Here is a 22,781-nt window from a genome sequence, read left to right as displayed (position 1 = left end):
TACAGTTGTGCATTGCACGAAATGGACAACACGTAGAACATGTGTTGTAGCATTCAGTATCAAAGTAATTTCCCACCTTTGAACATTAATAACTTCTAAACTGTACTAGATAGGAAAAACAAATTACACCACTAAATTCCTGAGCTCAAGCTAGTGTTATTTGATGGGTCATACACCCCCTTCCCATTTAAAAAAGTGACGTGAATCCAAAATGGCGGATTTCAAGATGACATACACTTCAAAAGTTGCGGCCCCTCATCAAACCTCTGTTCCCATCATTACTTTTTACTTTTCCCGTCGATTTTCACTTATGCATGTGTCCAAGGACTTTTGACTCACCCTGTATATTTTATGTATGTGTGGGAGTACCACGGTGGACATGGGAGGGTAATTACTTGTTTTTTGTTTGATTTTTGCATCAGCATTTTGGAGATGGCATTCCTTGGGGATACACTCATAAAATGCATATCAGGGGAAAGCTTAGTTTTTGCAGAACACGTTGCTACTAAAATTACCTTCCTATCTTAATCAGAGTTTGATATATTGAGGTTTAAATTGAGACACATTAAGGAGCGACCAGAATGTGACTATTTCACACCAGTAGTCGGCTCAAAGGCCGTAATTCTGGAACGACGCATTTCCCGACATATGGTCATCGGAACGTTTTTGCTTGTCTACCAATAAGGAATCCACCCATGAAGTTTTGTCGTACCTTTTAGTTACACCCTCTATATACAAGATTCGTTTTGTTGATTTACGAAATCACTCTTTTTTCCTCAAACAATTTACAAAAAAGGTCTTGAATGAGGTGGTCGCACTAGTAATGACATCCCGTAGCGTCGTTACGTAACACACACAGTATAAATAAAGCTTCAAAACCACAAATTGCAAGTTCTGCCGCAGATAATTCGGTAAGGTGTCTGCTTGTTGAGTGGACAACCCAGATTCATATCACGGCTGGTACGGTTTGCTTTTTTTCCCTTTCAAAATACGTTTCTATATGTTTATATTTCTTCTTAATAATTACTTTCTTGCAATCTTAAATTAGTCGGGGTTAAGTAGTCAGAAGATTAAAATACATGTATGACTACTTTATCCGTGTGTGTGTACTCATATATGTATCTTTACATATTTGTTTCTTTCTTGGGGCCGCGGCGGCTCAGTGGTAGAGCGTTCAACTTTGCTGCTTGGGGTCCGGGTTCGATCCCAGTCCCCGACAAGTGAACTTTGTGGTGGACAAACACCGTGTGCGTGGATTTTCTCGGGGTTCTCCCGCTTTGTTCATTCCACCATTTCATTCATTACTCATCATCACCGTCTCCTTTAGCCTAACCGGCATAATCGTGGGACGTAAAACCCAAAGATTTCATTAGTTTCTTTCTTTCAACTAGTGTTGTCACGAGACCAGACAGAAACCTTTGATACGAGACACGAGACGAGACAGACTACTTGTCCCGTCTCGTTTCCGAGACGAGAGGAGACGTCTCTTGAAATGCCTCGTATCGTCTCATATCTCAAAAATGAAAAGACAGTTTTTGAAATTGTTTAAAACTTTATTAACTCGGAATAAATTATTGCCTTCGAAAGTATACCAGCGTTTATTATTTCAAATGAGGACTATGATAAAAGAACAAGGAAGACCTAAAGTTATTTTTTAAATGATTCTTACAAACAGCTTTCATTTCTATTTTCCAACCGATTCAAGTTTAAATATTTAGTGATAGTGTTCCAGATTCAAGTAAAATGTTAAACCATTCTTTGAGATCAGTGTTTCAGAATATTTCATTCCGAGGGGTGGTGGTTATATCTATGTATAAAAATCCTTTATAGAAATACAAGTTCTCTTAATGCCAGTTTCATCAGCAACTAACCATTGTTCATGAGTTTTCTCGTTCCGAACAAAGACAGAAACGTGTAGGCCTTTTCCTGTACTGAGTTTGAAAGGATGGTGGTTTGACATTAAAATTTAGTTTCGTTTTATTGTTTTATGATGTTATTCGAACCAAAGTCATTTTTGAAATCAGAAAGTCACATGGGCCTTCTTATATTTTGAAGTGGCGCCAGAGGTTTTGAAAAAAGGATTTCAGAATAAGTGGGGAAGGCTTGCCTTTCGATTGTACCGACGATATTGACAAATATTCCTGTCGTAATAATTCATTACTGGAAACCATTGGCGCCCGAAGAACTTTTAAGGGGGTCATCTCCTTGATTGCTATATTACGCCTGATATTTAATATACGTAGTTTGCTATATTATACATATATTTTCGTGAGCAAGGGCGGCCGGGCCCCTTCCCCCTCCCTTCGGGCGCCCGTGGTCGAAACTAAGTAGTCGTTGTTTTAAGCAGTGTTTCTTCCAGAAATGTTTTTGGGGTGCTGCCCCCTGGAACTCTAAGAATACCCCCCACGGGGAGACCAAAATAATACATCTATAATAGAATAATACCGCAGTACCCCCGGAATCCTAAATATACCCTCCCAGGAAAATTTTTTCTGAAAGAAACACTGATTGGAAGATTATAGTCGTGTTGTGTGTTGTGCTGATGACCAAACAAAAGTCGTTAAAAGCTGTAATTTTAACCACTTTGTATAACAGCTCCTTTTTGTGGGCCTCATCCGCTCTAGTGTTGCCACGAGACGAGACATTTCTCGTGTCTCGTCTCACTCTTCTCTCGTCTCATCTCGTGGAAACACTACTTTCGACCATGTGGGTTACTGCCTCGATCTTGGAAATGTCCTTGAAAGGATTGTGCTATGAATAACAGATTTTATTCGAACTAATTGACTGACTCCGATGCAACATTGTTCCAATTTCGCCTATTCGCAATGTAATGGAATAGACAAACATACGTTTATATGGTTACAGGAAGGCTGTCCCGTGTTCGATTCCTGGTGGGGGCACTCGGTCGAAAAATTTAAGTTTTTCTGGCCAGTCACCTTGAATGAGATTTTCCTTGGTTTTCCACATTCACACCAGGAAGATGCCAGGGTGATACCTTAGGTTTCAGATCACTTCCTTTCTTCCCCAATTCTTTCTTCCTTCCCTTTCCCCGGAAAGTGTGTTCGCCTAGAGATGTCATCCCTCGAACGTGACGGGTTAAATGGTCTCAGATGCCGAAAGCCCAGAAATCTAAATCCTAAATCCTAAATTTACAAAGTTACTTCTGGGAAACATTGTTCTTTCAAAATATATTTCTATATATTGATATTTATTATTATTAATTGCTTTCTTGCATCTTTCCTACATTATTCTAGATTAGTTACCATCGGTTAGTTTAGTCACATTATGTATAGTTAAATACGGTTACGTATGTTTACCGTTTCTTTTCTTTTTTTCAAAATACATTCCTATCTGATCACATGTATTGTTAATAATTTATTTGTTGCATTTTTTAATAATTTATTTCATACACACAACAGATAAAACAACTCATACATTTTAATTACACAGCAAATAGTTCTTTGACATGGAGGGAAATCTCCTTTGGCTATAGGAGCATATAGTACTACCAATGGGGATTTCCCTCATCCCCCTTGTAATTCGCACATCGTCAACAGATATAGAACATTGTTGAACATTTCTTGAACCACTTCATCACACTCCTGGCCTTGTGACATGGTGCATTATTTTGTCGAAAAATGCCACTACCGTTAGGAAACATGGTCGTCATCAAGGGGTATACGTAGTCTGCAAGCAGTGTGCGATACGCGTCGGCCGTCATTGTGCCTTGCTCGAGCTATACTAGATACATGCTCACGTGTATGTCCCCCAGAGCATTATTATTATTATTATTATTATTATTATTATTATTATTATTATTATTATTATTATTATTATTATTATTATTATTATTATTATTATTATTATTATTATATTTGAAGTACAATCAAATATCACGACATTAATTACTAGTTTTAATTAACGGAATTGAGCTGAAAATTAAATCTTGATTTCGAAAGATTAACCATTAAGTTTATGCGTTCGGTACCTTTCTAAAGTAATAAATACTGGAATTGGTTTCAAGGCTGTTTCTGACTGCATACTTTCTTCAAAATAATATTAAAAATTATAGAAAGATTTTCGACACATTCGAGTCGAGTCGAGATTTTTACGAAAAGTCTCGACTCGACTCGTGTCTCGGCTTAGAGGCGAGAAATAAATTTGTCTTGACTCGTCTCGAATTTTACAAAGTGTGTCAACTCGAATTTCAGTCCAGATTCGAGACATGTCTCGACTCGTGCGCATCCCTAAATATTCATATTTTAAATGTGCAATAGTACCTCGCGAAAAATGACCCCGAAGTTAATTTACCAAAGTCTACTTTCTTCTTGTTAGATTAGTGATCGTGGTTTAGGATAGATTATGTAAAGTCAGACATGGTTATGTATGTTTACAATTTCGTTTCTTTCTTTCAAAATGCATTCCTATCTGTTCCCATTTATTATTAATAATTTATTTCTTGCATTTATTAATAACTATCAGAAAAACCCATTATTCGCATGGTGACTGTATTTGGAAGTCAACGCCTCTATAGTATCACCGTTGATTTCAGCGAGTGCGAAAACTTTGGATTTGACATTAATATCGGCTATTTTGGATTATTTTTACATGTCAGTTATCATCTCCGGTACCCTGACCCTCAACTAAGTAAGGTTAATTTGGAAGTTAATACAATCGGAGTTTCACCATTGACCTCAGCGACCGCCAAAACTTTGAATTTGACACTAATATCGGTTATCTTCTACTACTTTTTTTTACATGTCCCTGTAAATCTCCTGAGACTTCCTGGTTCGATTAAAAAAAAACGCTTCCTCTTGATCCGGAACCTGGGCCAAGGTACCCAAGATCAAAATTTGGTAACTCTTGGTCCTCTTGTCTGGTCTCCAGGCAGCACACAGATACATACATACAGACAGACAGACACACAAACAAACTTTTTATTTTATTTATATTAGATTCGGTGTATTTCAAACAGTGCTTCTTCCAGAAGTGTTTTTAGGGGTACTGCCCGCCCGGAGCTCTGAGAGTGCCCCCGGAAGAGACCAAAATAATACATCTATAATATAATAAAAAATAGAAAGTTATCGATAGTGCCCCCGGAATACGAAATGTGCCCCCCGGGAACATAGTTTCTGAAAGAAATACTGATTTCAAACACAACAGATAGAACCAACGGCGCCGACTTTCCAAAATGTATGTGGGTGCATATCAATGGCGGGGCGTGTTATATGTTTTCAGGGGAGTCTCGATTTTTTTATTGATTTCTTTTTAGTTAAAATCTTTTATGAACACTGTCATAAAGGGCTGTGCTGTGATAAAGTAAAATATACCGGTAATATAAGGATAAGTTGGGACTGTCCTAGCTCAGTCGGTAACACGGCTGACTTAAACGTAAAGAAACAGGTTGAAACCCGGGTTCAAGTTTAATTCCTGTAATGCATATTCCCAACATATATAATCGTGGTATTTAGTGTATATTTTCAACAACTTACATGATGCACAATGAGTGCAAGAGGCAGTGATATTATCAAACGTTACTAAAAGAAAATACTACATTCACACAAATTAAAATGAAAATATCATCATAAAAGAAAATAATTTTAATGGTATTGCAAAAAGAACTTGCAAGGATTTTGAAAATGAAATCTTTGAGTCTTGCGTCCCACGGTTATGCCGGTTAGGCTAAAGGAGACGGTGATGATGAGAGATGAATGAAATGGTGGAATGAAGAAAGTGGTAGGAAACGGGAGTGCCCCGAGAAAACCCACGAGCACGGTGTTTGTCCACCACAAGGTTCACTTGGCGGGGACTGTGATCGAACCCGGGACCCCAAGCACCAGAGGTGAATATTCTACCACTGAGCCACCGCGCCCCCTGCAAGGATTTTGTTGTGGACATAAAGTATAAAGTGACTAACTTAGTGTGTTCCTTGGTTGCCTTTGCAAAAACACATTTGAAACAATCAATTATGTTTTAGAGGTTAGAAATTTTAACTCCCATCTCTATGTTTTAATTGTTTATTTTTTAATAGTGTCAAGCGAGAAATATTTATTTTATTATGTTTATTATGTTTCGAAACTAAAAATCTTGCCTGCAGCGCCCTGGCAAGATTATTTGTGTGAGTGCTTTACCAGGGAACACCAAGGAGGCGGCGCACATAGACAGAACAACCCCTAGCATTTCTTACACAGTACAACGTTGTTTGGCATATAACGTTGCTCCTGTACTAGCGAGTTCCAGCTAGTTAAGCCTTTTATTAACAGCCGGAGGCAGCATTCTGTTATATCGTTGTAGTGAGTGGCGTGTTAAAATACTCCTAGTATCAGTCTTTTCATTGTTCGATTGACCTTGAAGGACCAACAAATGCCTTTCGAGGAATACAAGTTCCCTTTAATTCATGAAGTTAATATAGAAATGACCTTCAAACCTATGCTGTGCATAAATGCTGGATGTCTTATAAAACGATTTTATCCGTGTGTCTGTAGACCAGAGCCCTGCAAAGCCAGGCCCGAAGACGGCCCGGATGGATCTGTATTCTGTGTCCGTCTCGACCCGATCCGGCCCGAATCTCGAGTCGGACAGAGAATGGGCCGGACTCTAAACTGGCCGGGCACAAAGGAGCCGGGCTCTAAACGGGCCGGGCGTAACCGCCCTGAGAACAACCAAGTTGATAAATCAAGTCAATTCTTCAATATGTAATGGAAAATGAGAAATATGTCGTCATAATATTGCACTGTCTATTTGTCCTTCTCAAATAGAAAAATCGTGTGAAAAGTTACCCAAGGTATGTTTTCTATATCCCTATACTGTCTGTCTATTTGTTATTTGTGCTTGCTCTGTCCAGCCATGTTTATTATACAATAATACAGCTCATGGACGTAAAAGTCTTATACTACACTCATTAATGCATTACAAGTAACAGAGAAGATATGTAAAACTTCTACACCGTATGTGATACTAATACAACTACTACTGCTAATACTATTATTACTATTGCGATTACGAATGCTAGTGCTAATTTCACTATTGCCGCCACTGCTACTACTGTTACTATTACAACTACTGCTACTACATATTACTATACTAATACGACAGCGAATACCACTACTGCTATTACTAGTAATACGAAAACAAAACAATGCAAATGAAATCTTTGAGTTTTACGTCCCACAGTTATGCCGGCTAGGCTAAAGGAGACGGTGATGATGGTGGAATAAAAGAAATGAAATGGTGGAATTGATAAAGTGGGAGGAAACGGGAGAACGTCGAGAACCCCCACACACGGTGTTTGTCCACCACAAATTTCATTTGGCGAGACCTGGGATCGAACCAGGGACCCCATCCACCAGTGGTGGACGCTCAATCACTGAGCCACCGTTCCAGGAACACCTAATCCGCCCTGGCGTCTTGGTGATTTATTTTATCATAATATTTTTTTATATTTGTAGTATCATACTATGATATAAAGAATACAGGAACATGTAACATCATTTGGTATTTGGCTTGCTAATTGAACATAACTACAAATTGCACTGATCTTATGAGCACGCCAGTTCACGGTTTTGGCCTCCGTGGTCTAAAGGTAGCGTACCAAATTCTACTTGGTAGGTCAAGTACTTGACTTTGTCATACGTTCTTTAGGTAACTACGGCTCAGGCTGTATGGATGATGATTGGATGAATTGGTGGAATGAAAACAGTGGGAGGAAGCGGGACCACCCCGGAAACTCCAACGCACACGGTATTTGTCCACCACAAAGCTCACATAGCATCTGGGTGGTAGTTCTGTACGGATCCAATGAACTACGGAATAACGTAGCAGAAACTCCCTACTCTGTAAATATATACTGCTAATATTCGTAAGTTTCTAGCTTGTAAAAGAACGTAGCTGTTTTGTCTTTCTATTAAGGTTTACGATATTTCTATCGTATCTTGTCTGAGCTGCAAAACGAGAGGTAATACGTTTATCGATTTATGGTTAGGGATTGGTCCTTTAAAACATTTAATTAAATCGAGAGGTGATAGAAACATACTATCCCGCGAAAAACGTACATTTTCTTTTGTGACAGATGATAACACTACTTCAAGTTTCACTATTGAATTCATATTGTTTGGAAATATTCGTTTCATACTGTGAAACGATACTCACTTCTTTTAATTTGGTATTGGTACTGGTAACTCCTCTAATATATGCAACAAGTTGAAACTCTTCGTCATAGATTAAAAATGTAGCAATACACGTTGAAACCGAGCTTGGCTAACTTCAGCTACTTCTTTTTTGAATAGGAATTGGTGGAAAGTATTCTTGGGATGCTGAATTCTTGGAGGAACATTTCCTTACGACTCTGATATATTTAAAAAAGCCGTATCTTGATATCTCCTATTGTTTTGATTTCTGGAAACAAGAATTGAAATAGGAAATGATAGTTAATTGGAACCACTTCCTGTTGATCGTAAAAAAAAGCCGTATCCTGATATCTCCTATTGTTTTGATCTATGGAAAAAAGAATTGAGATAGGAAGTAATAGTTAATTTGAACCACTTCCTGTTTCGGTAGGATGTTGACAATAATTATGGTATGTTGCCTCGAGACGGTAAATCGTTTGGACAAAAATGTTCTATCTGTTACTGTTTTTGCTCTATGGCGAGGAACGTTCAAACATAATATGGCTAATTTTAACAAATTCTGCTTTGATCAAAGACGCCACGGAAATGGAGGACGCTATTCTTGAGACAATGAATCGATTGCAAAAAGCCACTTTTTAATATCTTTTACCATCTTTGCTCTACGGAAATCAGTATTGGAACAGGAAGTACTAGTAAATTTGAACAATTTCCAGTTTTAGTATAGTTATATGGATAGTAACGATATGTTTGTTGAGAGGCTGAATCGTTTGCTTAAAACTGTTTCTAGCTATCTGCTGCCGTTTTCATTCTATAGCGATAAACGTTGAAACCGTTATTGAAACCAGAAGTTATAATAAATTCTAACTACAGCCGAATTTAGTATTGTAGATATTTGTCTTTAGACTCTAAATCATTTGCAGAAACCACTTCTCACTATCCGTTATCATTTCCTTTATATATCGACAAACGTTGAAATCGAAAATGGCTAATTTGAAGCAATTCCGGTTTGAGTAGAAGGTTAACGGAGGAAACAAAATATATTCATTGGATACTGAATTAATTGCAAAAGACCACATCTTGAAGCATTTACTATTTCTATTAGGCGGAAATTGGAAATTGAAACCGGAAGTAATAGTAAATTTCAACCATTTATAATTTCGGTAGAATATTTTGTGTACCCATGATGTTGACTCTAGATGGTAACTCGTTTTCAAAAATCAGTTCTCGCTATGTTACCGTTTTATGCTATGACGATGAAAGTTGAAACTGTTGTTGAAACCGGAAGTAATAATAAATTTAAACCATTTTCAATTTTAGTAGAGATTGTGAATGACCATGATATGTTGCCTATACACGTGCAATCGTTTACAAAAAAAAAAAAGTTTTCATGTATGTTACCGTTTTCATCTATGGGTTAAATGTTAGAACCGGAAATTGCTAATTTGAACCACTTCTGGGTTCAATATAAAGTTAACGGATGAGATGGAACCTATTCTATTCATTGGATGAAGAATCAATAACAGAAAACCATTTCTCTATACAGGGGCGGATCCAGGACCGACTTCTGGGGGGGGCGGTGGGTTGTCATGATGCTACTTTTAAGGGTTCCAAACTCTGGGATGGATTTTATTTATATATAAAAAATAAGAAAGTTTCCTCTTCTGGGGGGGGGGGCATCGCCCCGATCGCTTCCCCCTTGGATCCGCCCCTGTCTCTATATCACTTTCTGTCTTTGCTTTGGTATCTGTCAACAGACACACGGATGAGACCACTCTATAAGATTTCCGACTTTATGCACAGCACAGTTTGTTAGTTTAAAACCATTCTTTGGTTCCATAAATATTATTAACACTAACATATCAATGATACTCTTGTGTATGATTCAAAAAGTTAGCCGTGAAATTTAATCCAGATTGGAAGTAGTTGTGGAGAGGCCTATTGCTATAACAGATTTGTGGGTGTTCAGATAAAACCAACATAATATTTCTATTTCACAACGGGTGAGTAATGCATAGGTCATTTCTACTGTATTTCAACTTCAAGGACCAAAGCGACTTGTGACTTGATGTGAAACCATTTGTTAGTTCTTCAAGGTCAATAACAACAAAATAGCTAATACTAGCACTACACGCGACCCATTACTTCGGTAGAAGAGGCAGATTCAATAGACGTGTTTACGTATAAAAGAAGCCCTCCGGCACTTAGGCTGGGTGGAAGCAACAACATTCTATGCGAAAGAACGCTGTTTCTTCTATCTGTTCGAGTTTGCTTGTGTGTCTGTCTGTGTGCGGCCTGGGGATCAGACGAGTTGACAAAAAGTTACTAAATTTTAATAACGGATACTTTTGTCCAGGCCCCAGACCAGGACCAAGTGGTTTTTATTTTTAAAAAATCGAACCAGGGGAATCAGGGGAGGGGGACGTTTACCGAGACATGTAATAATATTAGAAAATTGCCAATATTTGTGTCGAATTCATAGTTTTCACGGTCACTGAGATCAATGGTGACACTTCAATTAGCGATTACTTTCAAAATCAGCTACCATTGCGTGCGGGCCGGGGTCACCGGGAGGGGGGAGATGTACAGAAACACGTAAAAATAATCCAAAATGACCTATATTAGTATCAAATCCTTAGTTTTCACGGTCGCTGAGATGAATGGTGATTCTTCCAGAGGCGTTGAATTCTAAATACAGCTCCCATCGTTTGGGAGCCAGAGGCGTTCTTTTTAAATTTTGAACCAGGGGGTCTCAAGGGGCGTTTCCCGCGATATGTAAAAGTAGTAGAAAATTACCGATATATTTTCGTTTCGTTGTTCAGTTTGTTTAAATAGATATTTTATCTGACCCATGCGAAAAGTGGTTATTTTCAGCTAGTTATTATTAAATGCAAGAAATAAATTATTAATAATATACAGGGTGGCCCAAAAGTACGTATACAGTACCGTACTGATCAGCTCATTGCATTTTATATAATTTCTTATTTTTATCCATCAGATAGACTTAGTTTCTTTATTATTTGTTCTTAATATGTTTTTACTTACATCTTAAGCTCAGAAGAGCCGAAGCAAATAAACTCATACACTAGAATGTTATAGTTGATCATACAGAGGTGTATGCCTACGTTTGGACTACGTGAACAGATAGGAGTGCATTTTGAAAGAAAGAAACGAAAATGTAAACATACATAACCGTATTTGACTTTACATAATCTATCCTAAACCGCGGTCACTAATCTAAGATAATGTAGGAAAAAATACAAGAAAGTAATTAATAATAATAATAAATATGAACATATAAAAATATATTTTGAAAGAAAAAAGTTCCCCTGGCAGAACTTGTTTACTCCAGACGCCGAAACGTTAACATGAGTTGGAGTGGGTGACTGGGTCAGTGGGTCGAGTTTTCTGAGTGGGACGTGGGTCAACAGCATGTGACCCACCACCCATCGTGACCCACTGCGACCCATCACCCACCATGACCCACTCTGCTCACTGCATTGTAAAGAGCATTTTCTGAACAGCATATTTTTTCACCCTCGACTCTAGCCATAGAAAGTAAAAACTAAAAAGAAGAAGTACATTGAAGAAGCAGTTGAAGTTAAATTTATATCATGGCAGTCACGGTGGTTCATATCAAGGACTGCCTAATATCAATATTAGGCAGTCAACTAATATCGATCGTTTTCGATTATTTTTAGAAATCAATCCTATATATAGAAAATGCCCCCCCCCAACAAAAGGGAGTATAAAAAATGATATTGAGATTAGGGCCTAACTATGTATATGCCAAATGTAATTTCAGTTGACTTTGATGTTGATGATCACACATACATAGTTATATTATTTTTTAATATAATAATTCATACATTATAGGTGATTCAAAATAAAACAAGTAGTTAGCTCCTCTAAAAACTCTTAGGCTGTGTCTGAAAAGTCAAGAAGTAAGTCCTATTGCTATTATTACAATTGCAAATATGATCAATTTCCTAAAGTTCTGCAAGAGTGCCTGAAGTTCTTTCTTCAATAGAAACAAATGAAAAAGAAGAAAAAAGAAGGCCTTGAAAGTAAAATGTAGACAAATTCACCAGTGCTCAGAAGAAGCTGTCTACAATGCACTGAGCAGAATGGGTTGGTGAGTCACAGTAGTTCGGTGGGTCAGCGTGGGTCAGAACGGATTGTTTGGTCAAAGTGGGTCACGGTGGGTTGTGGGTCAGTGAGTCATATCCTGTTGACCCACAACCCACTTAAAAATCTTAATCCAATTGACCCACTGACACTCCATTATATCAGTCATTTTTACCGAAATCCAGAACATCATTTTCGATTACTTTCCAAAATTGGCCCTGTAGTGGCGAAACGGTCACTGAGTAGTGGTTGTGCCTATTAAATCCTTTTTTCAGAATCACAATATCTACAACATATCACAGTTTCAGTCATTTTTACCGAAATCCAGAATATCACCATCTTTGGTTACTTTCAAGTGACCTGGTTGTGGCCAAACGGTCAGTAATTGTTGGTTGTACCCATTAGGACATTTTCTCAAAATCACAATATCTACAACATATCAGAGTTTCAGTCATTTTCACCTAAATGCAGAACATCACCATTTTAGCTTACTTTCAAAAAAGTCATCTCGTAGTGTCCAAACGGCCAGTGATTATTGGCTGTGCACATTAAGACTTTCTCTCAGAATCACAATATCTACAACATATCACAGTTTCAGTCATTTTTACTGAAATCCAGGTCATCAACATTTTGGGTTACTTTCAAGAAAGTGGCCTGTAATGGCCAAACGGAAATTGATTAGTGTGTGTGCCCATTAAGACCTTTTCTCGGAATCACAAGATTTACAATATATCACAGTTTCAGTCACTTCTGTCGAAATCCAGAACATCGCTATGTTCCGTTACTTTTAAGAAAGTGGCCCGGTAGTGGCCAAACGGTCAGTAATTATTAGTTGTGCCCATTAGGACATTTTCTCAGAATCACAATATCTACAACATATCACAGTTTCAGTCATTTTAGCGAAATCCAGAAAATCAACATATTCGATTACTTTCCAAAAAGTGGACCTATAGTGGCCAAACGTTGAGTGATTAGTGGTTGTGCCCTTTTCTCAGAATCACAAGATCTACAACATATCACAGTTTTATTTTTTCGAAATCCAGAACATCATCTTCGATTACTTTCAAGAAAGTGGCCTGGTTGTGGCCAAAGGTCAGTGATTAGTTTGTGTGCCCATGGAGACCTTACAAGATCTAAAACATATCACTTTTCAGTCATTTGTACCTAAATCCAGAACATCACCATGTTCCGTTACTTTAAAAAAGTGGCCCTGTAATGGCCAAACTGTCAGTGATTAGTGGGTATGCCCATTCAGACCTTTTCTCGGAATCACAAGATCTACAACATATCACAGTTCCAGTCATTTTTACCGAAATCCAGAACATCAATATTTTAGATTACTATCCAAAAAGTGGCCCTGTAGTGGTCAACTGTTGTACCATTTTCTCAGAATTACAAGATCTACAACATATCACAGTTTCAGTCATTTTTACCGAAATCCAGAACATCACCATCCACGCTTACTTTCAAGAAAGTGGCCTGGTTGTGGTCAAACGGTCAGTGATTAGTGGGTGTGCCCATTGAGACCTTTTCTCGGAATCTTAAGATCTACAACATATCACAGTTTCAGTTATTTTTTTAAGAAATCCAGAAGATCACCATGTTCCGTTACTTTCAAAAAAAGTGGCCCTGTAGTATCGAAACGATCAGTGATTAGTGGTTGTGCTTATTAAATCCTTTTCTCAGGATCACAATATCTACAACATATCACAGTTTCAGTCATTTTTAAAGAAATCCAGAAAATCAACATTTTCGATTACTTTCCAAAATTTTCCCTGTGGTGGCGAAACTGTCAGTAATTTTTTGGTTGTTTCCATTAGGACATTTTCTCATAATCACAATATCTACAACATCTCACAGTTTTAGTCATTTTACCTAATTCCAGAACATCACCATTTTAGCTTACTTTTAAAAATGTGGTCTCGTAGTGTCCAAACGGCCAGTGATTATTGGCTGTACCCATTAAGACTTTTTCTCAGAATCACAATATCTACAACGTATCACAGTTTCAGTCATTTTTACCGAAATCCAGGCCATCAATATTTTCGATTCTTTCAAGAAAGCGGCCTGCTTCTGGCCAATGGTCAGCGATTAGTGATTGTGCCTATTAGGACCTTCCCTCAGAATCAGCAATCTACAACATATCACAGTTTCAGTCATTTTTACCGAAATCCAGGACATCAACATTTTCGGTTACTTTCAAGATAGTGGCCTGTAATGGCCAAACGGAAACTGAGTAGGATGTATGACCATTGAGACCTTTTCTCGGAATCACAAGACCTACAACATATCACAGTTTCAGTCATTTCTATCGAAATTTAGAACATCGCTATGTTCCGTTACTTTTAAGAAAGTGGCCCGGTAGTGGCCAAACGGTCAGTAATTATTGGTTGTGCCCATTAGGACATTTTCTCAGAATCACAATATCTACAACATATCACAGTTTCAGTCATTTTTAATGAAATCCAGAAAATGAATATTTTCGATTACTTTCCAAAAAGTGGCCATGTAGTGGCCAAACGGTCAGTGATTAGTGGTTGTGTCCTTTTCTCAGAATCACAAGATCTACAACATATCACAATTTCAGTCATTTTTACCGAAATCCAGAACATCACCATCTTCGGTTACTTTCAAGAAAGTAGCCTGGTTGTGGCCAAACGGAAACTGAGTAGGATGTATGACCATTGAGACCTTTTCTCGGAATCACAAGACCTACAACATATCACAGTTTCAGTCATTTCTATCGAAATCCAGAACATCGCTATGTTCCGTTACTTTTAAGAAAGTGGCCCGGTAGTGGCCAAACGGTCAGTAATTATTGGTTGTGCCCATTAGGACATTTTCTCAGAATCACAATATCTACAACATATCACAGTTTCAGTCATTTTTAATGAAATCCAGAAAATGAATATTTTCGATTACTTTCCAAAAAGTGGCCCTGTAGTGGCCAAACGGTCAGTGATTAGTGGTTGTGTCCTTTTCTCAGAATCACAAGATCTACAACATATCACAATTTCAGTCATTTTTACCGAAATCCAGAACATCACCATCTTCGGTTACTTTCAAGAAAGTGGCCTGGTTGTGGCCAAAGGTCAGTGATTAGTTTGTGCGCCCATGGAGACCTTTTCGTGGAATCACAAGATCTATAACATATCAAAGTTTCAGTCATTTTTACCTAAATCCAGAACATCATCATGTTCCGTTTCTTTAAAAAAAGTGGCCCTGTAATGGCCAAACGCTCAGTATTTATTGGTTGTGCCCATTAGGACATTTTCTCAGAATCACAATATCTACAATATATCACAGTTTCAGTCATTTCTATCGAAATCAAGAACATCACCATGTTCCGTTACTTTCAAGAAAGTGGCCTGGTAATGGCCAAACGCTCAGTATTTATTGGTTGTGCTCATTAGGACATTTTCTCAGAATCACAAGATCTACAACATATCACAGTTTCAGTCATTTTTACCGAAATCCAGAACATCACCATCTTCGGTTACTTTCAAGAAAGTGGCCTGGTTGTTGCCAAAGGGTCAGTGATTGGTGGGTGTGCCCATTGAGACCTTTTCTCGGAACTAGAAGGTCTACAACATATCACAGTTTCAGTCATTTTTACCGAAATCTAGAACATCACCGTGGCCCTGTAGTGGCCAAACGCTCAGTAATTATTGGTTGTGCCCATTAGGACATTTTCTCAGAATCACCACATTTACAACATATCACAGTTTCAGTCATTTTTACCGAAATCCAGAACATCACCATGTTCCGTTACTTTCAAAAAAGTGCCCTCGTAGTGTCCAAACGGCCAGTGATTATTGGCTGTACCCATTAAGACTTTTTCTCACAATCACAATGGGTACAACATATCGCAATTTCAGTCAATTTTACCGAAATACAGGCCATCAATATTTTCGGTTACTTTCAAGAAAGTGGCCTGGTTGTGGCCAAAGGTCAGTGACTAATGGTTGTGCCTATTAAGACCTTTTCTTAGAATCACCACATCTACAACATATCACAGTTTCAGTCATTTTTACCGAAATCCAGAACATCACCATGTTCCGTTACATTAAAAAAAGTCGCCCTGTAGTGGCCAAAGGTTAATGATTAATGGTTGTGCCTATTAAGACTTTTTCTTAGAATCACCACATCTACAACATATCACAGTTTCAGTCATTTTTACCGAAATCCAGAACATCACCATGTTCCGTTACTTTCAAAAAAGTGGCCTAACGGTCAGTAATTATTGGTTGTGCCCATTAGGACATTTTCTCAGAATCACAATATCTACAACATATCACAGTTTTAGTCATTTTTACCGAAATCAAGAACATCGCCACCTTCGGTTACTTTCAAAATAGTGGCCTCGTGGTGGCCAAACGATCAGTGATTAGTGGTTGTGCTCATTAAGACTTTTTCTCAGAATCACAATATCTACAAAATATCACAGTTTCAGTGATTTTACCGAAATCCAGAACATGGCCATCTTCGGTTACTTGCAAGAAAGTGGCCTCGTTGTAGCCAAACTGTCACTGATTAGTGTTTGTGCCCGTTAAGACCTTTTCTCAGAATTACCACATCTACAACATATCACAGTTTCAGTCATTTTACCGAAATCCAGAAAGTGGCTATCTTCGGTTACTTTCAAAATAGTGGCCTCGTGGTGGCCAAACGGTCATTGATTAGTGTTTGTGCCCATTAAGACCTTTTCTCAGAATCTCAATATCTACAACATATCACAGTTTTAGTCATTTTTACCGAAATCAAGAACGTCGCCATCTTCGGTTACTTTCAAAACAGTGGCCTCGTAGTGGCCAAATGATCAGTGATTAGTGGTTGTGCTCATTAAGACCTTTTCCCAGAATCACAATATCTACAACATATCACCGTTTCAAGCAATTGCTATGAAATCCAAAATAACGTTAAGTTCTGCTGTTGGCAAAAATGTGGCTCTGTGGTTACCAAACGGTCAGTGATTGGTGGTTGTGCTTATTGAGACTTTTTCTCAAGATCACAACATCTACAACCCATCACAGTTTTACTGATTTTCATTGAAATCCAGAATATCACTATGTTTGGCTGTTTTGAAAAAAGTAGCCCTGTAGTGGCCAAATATCAGTGTTTGGTGGTTATGGCCATTAGGACCTTTTCGGAATCACAATATCTACAACATCACGGTTTTAGTATTTTTGTCCAAAATCTCGAATGTTGTTTTCTTCGACTTTTTTTAAAAAGAGTGGCCTCATGGTGGCCAAACGGCCAAGGATTTTTGGTTGTGTCCATTGAGACTTTTTCTCAGGAACATAATATCTACAACATAACACGGTTCCAAGCAATTCCACCGAAATCCAATTTCCATAAAAATTGTTTGGGGTCCTTTCTTATTTCGAAGGAGCATTGCCTCTGCAAAACTTCTCTGTGAAAAACTTCAAAACCCGTATTTTGTACTTTGAAGTCATCTTTGCATCGGCAGAGTATCGTTCCTTTAATTGGTTCCTTTTAAATCAAAGGTACCCTTTTTAAAAGGGACCCTTTGCCTCCTTTAACCTGTTCTCCGAAAGAAACAAAAAAAACATGTGTGCATTTATTTGCGGTCTAGTATATATGTGCCAAGTTTGAAGAAAATCAGATGAATAGAAATCCTTGTGAAGCTATCTTCTTTATAGTTTCACTTCTTCTCAAGTCGTTTGTCCCGAAGTCCTCAATTTCTTTATTACCTCAAATTGCATTGTAAATAAATGCACTTGCAAATTTGCAATATTATATACTGTAATTTCTTCGCCGATACAATTTTCTGTCCCCGAAAATCAAGAAAGCACCCGTCAAAAGCAATTCCTCGAACTTTCCCCTAGAATTTATCATAAGAAAGTTTTTTTTCCTCTCTCTCAGAGATTTGCATCCCTTTTACCTTTAGGGCCACTCATTGACAAAAGGTACTCACATGACCGCTATATACAGACATGCTCTTAGGTAGGTCAGAGATTGGGAAAGTAAACGATTTTTAATAATAATAATAATAATAATAATAATAATAATAATAATTATTATTATTATTATTATTATTATTATAACAATTAGGTTTACAACTAGGGTCCCATCTCTTTATCTTGTATGAGAGGCCCGCTAGTCAGCTAAGCCATTGGTGTTCCTCATTCTGTGTTTCTCTCTCTTTCTGTGTCGTGTGGATGTTTGTTTTGGAGTATTAGGCTTTTATATTAAACCGTTACATTATATAATCTTTTCTTTTTTACGAGATTTTCTTTTGGAAAAGGAAAGAAACAGCTTTCCTCTTATGTGTGTTTCTTATCATTCACCTTGTTTGAATTACTTAGGTAAGATGATTTTGTAACTTTTATGTCATCCATTGCCATCTCGATAATAAAATGGTAAGTCTTAACAATTTATTTTATTCTCTTATTTGCAGTTTGCCACACTGATATATTTGTAACAAAATTGAGGTTTGGTCCAACGCCTTTCGAATGTGCAACCAACCCAAGCGCTGAGCTTTTTGGGTTGCCTGCTATTGCAGGAAAGGGAGAATTGCAGGTGGTAATGCACTTTTGGAGTCGTGTATACATATAATAATGCACATAATCCTAAAATACCATACGCGAAATAGTAGGATACTCAGCGGTGAGCCTACACTATCTCCGCCTCCGAATTTTGTATCACAAACAAATATCAATGACAAACTACAGAAGGAAATCATTCTCTTATAATTAGCTCCTTATAAATAAAAATAACATAATATTAAAATATTTTCATTTTTATGAGGAGTTTGATGTGTAATATCTACTATATATACCAGATGAGTCAAAATGATGTTCCCGAATTCGTTATTTTTTAAAATTCGAACAGTAATGAGCTTTTCTTGCCATATATATTTATTTCTTGAATATAATCTCAAAAAGTTTTTTTTTTCTCTTTCCATTGTAGAAGCGTAGTTACGTAGATGCTCACCAAAAGGCAGTTTAGTCGAAGTGAGCAATATGGCTTCTACAGACCACAGAGCGTTCTGTGTGCTTGATTTTCATGCGATTAAGTTCGTTGTGCAAGTTCAAAGACATTTCTCTGCAAAATTTAGGGTATTTGTGTCCCACTTAGTGTTGTCAACGGCTCGAGCGGTTCGGCTTACGGCTTAGTCACCACCAAGCCGAGCGAACAGCTCACCAAACCGAGCCAGCTCGAGCCCTCGGCTCATTCGGGCCGACCCGAGCCGAGCCGATCGCTCAACCCAATCGAGCCGGTTTGAGCCAATGGCTCACCTGAGCTGAGCCGAACCGAGCAGATAGCTCATCCGAACCGAGCCGATGGCTCACCTGGACCGGGCTGAGCCGATGGCTCAGTTGAACCGAGCCGAACCTCGAGCTGAGCAAATGGCTCAGGGCTCGAGCCGAGTCGGTTGACATCACTAGCTCCACTTACTACAACTGTGGTTGAATTGCGTGAGCGTATTTTGCAGTTGTGGCCGATATCGACCTTGACATGCTAAGAAGAGTTTGACAGGAATTTGATTGTAGACTAGATGTGTGACGTATAACTAGTGGATCGCATATTGAACATTTATAATATGTTAAAAAAAGTTTTTTGAGTTGATCAATCAGTATGTGTAATCTCTGCTTATATAAATGTTATTAAAAGCAATAATAATAATAATAATAATAATAATAATAATAATAATAATAATAATAATAATAATAATAATAATAGAAATTGGAGAAATCATTTTAACTCACTATCTATTTAGTTAGGGTCAAAAGTTAGAAATTGAGGTTGTTCAAGAAAGTGATCCATCCAGTTGATACCGAGTTTCCAATGAAAATCAGGTTCCTCATATATTCGTATGAGAGTAATTAAAGCTATTATCCTTGTTTGAAAGACTACCCGCAGTGCTGTTTGTTTAGCGGGTTAGTATAATGCTCAGGATGAAAAAATACTAATCTGTCCAAAAAATAAAACTAAATTACTTTTTACTTGACAAATGCAAGGAATAAACTATTTTCTACTTTTAAAGATGCATTCATCTTCAACAATTTTGAGCTTTGTTATTCTACGAATAATTTCTCCATGTAAAACTGCTCTTCTTTTTTTCCACTTACATTTAACACTTCAGAAACAAATTCCCACCGGTTGTACTAGATAAATCAAGATTATTTAGCTAGTTATATATGTAAGTGATTTTAAATCTTTTAAAATTACGATGCAAAACGCAAACTTATAAGAATTATAAATTATTTGTTAGTAAGAGATAATGGAAGACAAACAGTTAATGTATTTTATGTTCCTAATTTTGAAACAAACAGCATTAATTTTTGAGAAATATATTAACCTATTTTAAAACAATTTATAAATCAAGTAAAATTAGAGCATCATGATCTCTTAAGGATAAAGGTGAAAGTTTTTGGCGTATTTTGGAACATTGACGAGTTGGGATGCTATATAGAGCCATCCGGTTGTGTTGATCCTGATATTCCACTGATAGCACCAGGTTGTGGGACGATTCATTCCTTGTTGGAGAGCGAATTGAATATTTTCAGCTGGTTTGTTGATAACAAGAGAAACCAGGTGATTAGTACATTGAAACACGTGAACAATTCTAGATAGTTGTGGAAATTTAATAGTGAACAAAATGCAAAGTAATGGTTATAACGTCGACTCTTCTGGGACAAAGGTCATAATGGTTATGATAACAGATAATTAATGATAGCGCTATCAGAATCATATGTCAACGAAATGTTATATCAGTGATCGCCAAACTGTCAATCGTTTGGTAGATGCGTTAACGCTTTGGTTGGCTACCCTTGATTCTTCCGCTGAGCTGACGCTAATGACAGGGGGCGTTGACGACAACAACTGCTTGTTTCTCCCGCGCAACTGCCATTGTAAGCCTGATCTCACAGTTGATTGTATACGCGTGGGGTTGTGCACGTTATGTTTTTCTTATGTGTATTAAACAGTTGCTATCTTGGATAGTTTGATATCATATTAACTAGAAATGTAAGTGTATAGCCAATAAACAAATGTAAGATTTTCTTTAAAATTGGTAGTTCTTTTGGTTGGTAGCTCACAGTAGGATTTAAAAACGATACGGTAGCACAGAAACTTAATAAATTTGGCGATTACTGTGCTATATGAAGCAAAAGAGAATTACTGGAACCTGGAAGTTTAAGCGGGTTATGCTTTCGAATAACACCGAGAGGTCACATTTTGTCAAATGCTTTCTCCATGTTAAATAAAGTTAGATGAGTAAGGTTAATAGAATTATATGCTTTGTTATCAGAATTTTCAGATTAAGTTGATCATTAATAGAGTATGAAGGTGTAAAGTCTGCTTGGTGAATTGGTTGGAGTTCTCGATATGGAGATTTTGCAATCGGGGTTCTCTCGAGCTTGCGTGAGCTAAGCCTAACTATCATCAATGAGGTTCATGCTCTCTAACCTCAATGAGGTTCATGATAGCTCTCGCTCATGATGCATTTGGAGTTGCTCTCGAGTTTGGGCTTGCTGTCCTCAATAGGGATGCGCACGAGTCGAGTCGAGACAGAATTTTCCTGAGAAAATTCGAGTCGAGTCACAGCTCTTCCAATAGAAAAATATACGTTTTTCGAGTCGAGACATCACTTTTACAGCACATTTTCGAGATGAGACAGCCTCAAATCTTGTATCGTGTGCATCCTTAGTCCTCAATACAAGTAGGCGCTCACTGTCCACATTGGGATCGCGTTCACTTCGACTTGGGCCTTAGTTTACTATCTACTTATAGGACACGTCCTCAGTTATTGATCTAAAGTCTGAGGACCATGCTTGTGATTTTGGACTTTGACTAGAAGCTTAAGCGTTCTCTTAGTAATGGACAGTTCCGAAATGATTTGCTCTAAAAAGAACGAATCCTTCAGTACAATGTAAGTATCAAATCTCTAAAAGAAACCGGATTGACTTTAACAGAATCAAAAGACGGATTCATTTGTAAAAGTAAAATGACTTATTTACTCAGTGAAGTTGATGGAATGAGTCAGGGGTTTCGGTTGATGGCATATAATAAACGAAAACTTGAAACATGAAGAAATGTTTTTTTCTGCGCTTGCCTTGAAACATGGTAATCCTTCCTTATCGCTTCTACTTATTTTCCCCTCACCTCTCCGCCCAAAATTACTTTGCAATAACTTCAAAGTTTTGATTTGACTAGTTTGCTAACAAGAGGAATCATATGAGGATTCGGACTCGGGATTTTTCAACTCATCGGAACAAATGGATTCGATGCAAAGGAAGGATTGAATCGGTATTTGGAGGAATTAAATTGGAAAAACAAGGAAGTTGGAATCATATAACTAACTGGAAGTAAAGGATTCGGTCCAGAGGAACGTATCTTTGTTTGGAATATATTGAAAGATTGGATTAGATTTAGAGTTGATTCGGGAGTACTAAACTACGCATCACAACCCTCTCTACAGCCAGTGATAAAGATATTAGATTTATTGGGATCATTAAGACATAAGTGAATACTAATGTTTGCAGAAGTCAAAGATTCATTTCT

General features: G+C 37.6%; 1 protein-coding gene across 1 annotated transcript in view; it reads right to left on the bottom strand.

The window, feature by feature from the left end:
- Positions 1–22,781, bottom strand: part of LOC145686783 (dipeptidyl peptidase 1-like) — a 47,199-nt gene that overhangs the window by 8,904 nt on the left and 15,514 nt on the right. The window lies entirely within an intron of this gene.

This window comes from Thermobia domestica, chromosome 5 (genome assembly GCF_964235325.1).
Source record: "Thermobia domestica chromosome 5, izTheDome1.hap1.1, whole genome shotgun sequence".
NCBI classification, from domain to species: Eukaryota; Metazoa; Arthropoda; class Insecta; order Zygentoma; family Lepismatidae; genus Thermobia; species Thermobia domestica.
This window is presented reverse-complemented; position numbering and strand designations above follow the sequence as displayed.